Here is a 5,115-nt window from a genome sequence, read left to right on the forward strand (position 1 = left end):
AAAAATATTTATAGCGTTGATAAGAAATAATTGGCTCAATCGGATGTGGATAGTAGATAAGAACTAAAATAAATACGATTCTTGGAATTATTTATCGTGACGATAAGAATAATTTATGGCTTTGATAAAAAAAATAATTGGCTCAATTCGTGGAATTAATTATCGTGACGATAACAATAAAAAATTATTTATAGCGTTGATAAGAAATAATTGGCTCGACCGGATGTGATTAGTAGATAAGAACTTAAAAATAAAAAATAATTTATGGCTTTGATAAGAAAAAATAATTGGCTCAACCAGATGTTGTTAAGCAATTAAAATAAATATTAATTGTCGATTCTTGGAATACCGATTGCGGATGTTGATAAGCAGATGTGTGGGTATAAATAGCCATCTGTAATCGCCCTAGTCTCATTCTAAAGCTAACTCTTGGACAAACAACATCATCATGACTGACGGCAACAGAAAAGATTTTATTCATCAATTGAATAAGCGACTTGTTGCTACCAACTTCGAAACAAAAAGCGTTGGTGATCTCACTATCGGTAAACCTTATGAAATTGTATGGTTAAGGAAAATCGCTACACGTTATGGGAAGAGCGTAGTATCTCGTTTACGAGATGGTGAAGAAGAACAATCATTTAACGTTTATTTACCAAGACGTTTTACCGAAACGCTTAATGAGGATGAATTAGAAAAAATGGTATCTATGAAATTAAAACTCGTATATAAAGGACTAATTGGTAAAGCTTTCGATGTAGCATTCGAATAATGATTAAAAGGTAGCTATTTAAACTGTCCTTTTCAGGACAACAACACATTAAACAAACAACACAAAATTACACATACATACACAAAACAAAAAACACTTTAAACCCCCATTCAATAAAAACTGTAATTAACTATTGTTTTTAAAAAAATGTTTTCTTTTATAGTAAACAAGATAGAAAACGATATTTAGTTACGTTTATTGAATGCAGTGGTTCCAAGGCCCGCGACACGATCTGGTAATAGATTTATCTACTATCGGATTATGTTGCAAATGGTGAGGAGTGTTTAACAATAAATTGAAAATGTATCATAGAAAAATTGTAGCTTCAAATCATACAAAATGCACTTGTCAGGATATCACCATACCTATAAGATGAATTTTTTTCGAATTGTGGAGGGGAGGTTGTGACATTCTGGTTCGTTGATAGCAGGGTGTGGTAGTTGTGGTGGTAGGGAGGAGCTTATAAATACAGTGTAACTGAGTGAAGCAGTTTATTCGTTGAGAAACGTTCGAGTTGTAAACATGATTCAGTTTAGTGAAGAAGATGTACGCGTGCGCGTCGGTGACCAACAACTGACGACTATGTGTTTTAAATTAAAACACAGTTACGTATATATTGTCGATTTATCTGAACATGATTTTGATAAAAACGGTGATAACTTGGCCATAAGAGTGGTTTTCAATGATGATGATTTCGGATATGGACGAAAATATTATTGCGAATTTGAATGCGGTGAACAAGCTATCGCACTTATTCACAGCAAAGAAGTACTGTTTTCTGGATTCTACGGTGACGACGGTAATGTAAAGGCGTTCAAATTAAATCGTTCGTCGAACGTGAATTTGAATGCGTCCGTGTTAAAAAATCTCAATACGTCGCATCGAAAAAATAACGTACTCGCTGTAAACGTGTATGCTGCAAACTAAAGAAGAAGAGTAACAGCTAATGTAGCGACGGACGGAGGACTTTTCTTCAGAGGTCGTGATGAGGTAGATTGTTCTGCCGATGGTTGTGACGATGATACCCAACCGCTGTTGGTGGCGTACGACACAAATGAAAATTCAGAATTCGATTACGTTAAAACCAATCGATATATGAAAGGACGTCACATCGCTTCTCTTTATTTTATTTTATACAAGAATACGAAACGCAAAGAAGAAGATAAAGAAAACGGTCAACGAATTTTTTAATTTCTACGATGTTTAAATAAGTCCTTTAAAGGACTACAACACATTACACAATCAACACAAAATTACACACATAGACAAAACAAAAAACACTTTAAACCCCCATACAATAAATCGTAACTAACTATTGTTTTAAAACGATATTTATTTACGTTTACTGTATGCAATGGTTCCAAGGCCCGTGACATGATATGATATTGGATTTATCCACTATCAATTGTGTTACAAATGGTGAGGAGTGTTTTAACAAATTTTTTAAGTATTTTCAAAATAGGAGAACGTGGTGCGATAGACATATGCTTGCAATATTACGTTTATGTATGCGATAAAAAAATCTCTACGCACCGCGGTTGCTACCTCTGGGGTGGTGTGGAAATGCAACAACACTTTAAACCCCCATACAGTAATGTAAAACTATTTTTTAGAAATAAAATTTAGTCGATCGGCATTACTGGATGAAGGTTCCAAGGCCTGCGGTGTAATCCGACGTCAGATTCACCATCTGTTGTCGAATTACACTTGTGAATGGTGAGGAGAGTGTTCCAACACATAAATTCATTTCATAACTTTTTTTTCCTTTTACAGATCCAGACACAACCGGATTTAACCGGTTACAACAACTCAAGTCACTTTTTTATTAGTGACCCGATAATAATAAAAAAAAATTTCTTTATCGCATCCGCTCTTATTAGAGACGACGTTCGAGTTCGCACTTACGCACTAACGGCTAGTGCGCATGCGCCGATTCGAATTCCAACGCTGCGATTGGTCAATCGGACAACTTTAGACCACGTCGGTCCCACAATTCTTCAGTCGAGCGCCGCATCTCGCACGGTAAACACCTCTGCGTCACTCCGCTGACGCACGCACGCAAACACACGCGCAGCAGACACCATCGCCACCGCCTCCCGGTGCACGATCCACGACGAGAACCTCTCTCCGTCGCGGTAACCCCTCCCGACGCCATCGCCTGGACGACCAGGATCATCCTCGAGGTACGTCTAATTTTTTTTTATTCACTTGTGTGTATATATATGTGTATGTGTGTGCGCGTGTGTTTGTATGTGTACAGACTGATGTGACGTTAAAATTCACAGCTTACGTAGAACATTTTTCACTCATTACATCAGGGAGTCACCGCAGCCGATTGGTTTAAGGCGTCAGTCGGTCGCGTCCCGTCATGACCGGGTTCGAATCCTCTAGCCGACAGAATTTTTTTTCACTTTAAATATTATTCATTTAATTCAAACCAACCGCCACACAACAGTGATACCAACCTTTGAAATATTACTTCAATATATAACAATGCCAACACAAATTAAATCAAGTTGGCAACACTGACGGGCTACGGTCGCCAATGACGTCACAATCCAAGATGGCCGACCACCACCATCTTGAATTAATGACGTCAGTAGTGACGTTTCCAAGATGGCGGCCGCCCGCCATCTTGGATGACGTCACAAAAGGCGACCGTACACCCATTTCCGTACTACTAACAGTCACGCATCTTTTTAATATAGCTTACAGGAAGTGTAAGGATGGGAGTTATTGATACATGTTTCTTTCATTGTGGTAGGGAATCATCATTATGTGGGCCGCTGTTGAAATTTCATACATCATGGAGGCGTTCATCAGTAGTGGAAGCTCCATCATCACAGCGTTTCAAACACTATTTTAAGAAACAAGTAGCACCATCCCGAAAGGTCATACTGCATGCTGTTCACAACTTTCATGAGACTACAAATACGAACAAAAAACGGTCCCCTAGGGAGACTGTTCGTCACATAGTGAAGTAAACATTGAACATGTGTCAAATGCCACGAACCAGTCAAAAGAAGTCATCTCAGCAATTTTCGTCAAGTGCATGTTCCATGTACATGTGTGGCGAATCCTTAAAAAGGTTATACAACTGTATCCATACCAGGTACAGGTATGTAAATTGTTCGAGCAAGATAAGTTTCAACGAACCACATTCTGTGATTGGCTAATCAGCAAAGGTAATGACTTTGTGCAACACCTTATCACATCCGACGAAGCTCATTTCCATCTCAGTGGTTTTGTCAGTAAACAAAACTATTGATTCTGGGCTAGACAAACTCCGCAACTGTTGCATGAAATGCCATTGCACAGTGCCAAGGTTACTGTGTGGTTTGCAGCAAGTCATGTCTGTTGATAGGTCCCTATTTTTTGAAAATAAACATATTGACACAGTCACAGTCACCGCTGAGCGATACAACACAATGTTAGACGAACATTTTTCGTCAAATGAGAAATGAGACAGCTTGGCCTAAGGGACATGTGTATGCAGCAGGATGGCACCACCAGTCATACTGCATTAGTGTTAATGACAACCCTTCGACACTTACTGGGATGCCTCACCTCCAGATACGATGATATTGACTGGCCATCCAGATCCCCCGATCTAACTCCACCGGACCATTTCCTGTGGGGTTATCTAAAGTAGAAGGTGTACACCACAAAGCCCACTACCATCAATGAACTGAAGAACAGCATCTGAAGGGAGATAGCAGCCATCCCTGCACCAAAAATGTTCTCGCCAAGGTGGTGCCCATCTAAGGAATGTAATCTTCAAACACTGAATACAGTGCAAAACTCCCATCCATTGGCAATGTGTTCCACATAGCTGGTAATAAATGTTGTGTTCAACACACTCCACAAATGCATTTTAAATGCGTTTCATCAATATGTCCTACCAGTATATATGACTAATTATTTTCATTACGAGAAATAAAAAAGTTTGAGTAACTTTTAAAAATATTTAAATAATATAAATGGAATGTCTCTTATAGACAAACCTTTGCAAAGGAACTAAACCCTACTCATTAAAAAATAATAAAACATAATACCTAATAATACATTTAATAAAAATCAAATAATTTCTTTTACTTAACAGATTTAATAATGGCCCTTAGCAATATAGTGGCAGTAGTAAGTTCTGTATAGGCAGGCCTAAATATGAATTTTATACGTTTTTTTTTTAACTAGCTTACATTAATTTTGATGTAAAATATTTGTTAATATTACATGTTATCATAAAGCTAATTTTTTTGACTGTTATTTAAAAATAGCTATATGAATATATTATCATGTTTGGAAGAATTGAGAAAGTTACAACAAAAATAAATAAAAGTAAG

The sequence above is a fragment of the Lycorma delicatula genome, chromosome 6, assembly GCF_047948215.1.
Source record: "Lycorma delicatula isolate Av1 chromosome 6, ASM4794821v1, whole genome shotgun sequence".
NCBI classification, from domain to species: domain Eukaryota; kingdom Metazoa; phylum Arthropoda; class Insecta; order Hemiptera; family Fulgoridae; genus Lycorma; species Lycorma delicatula.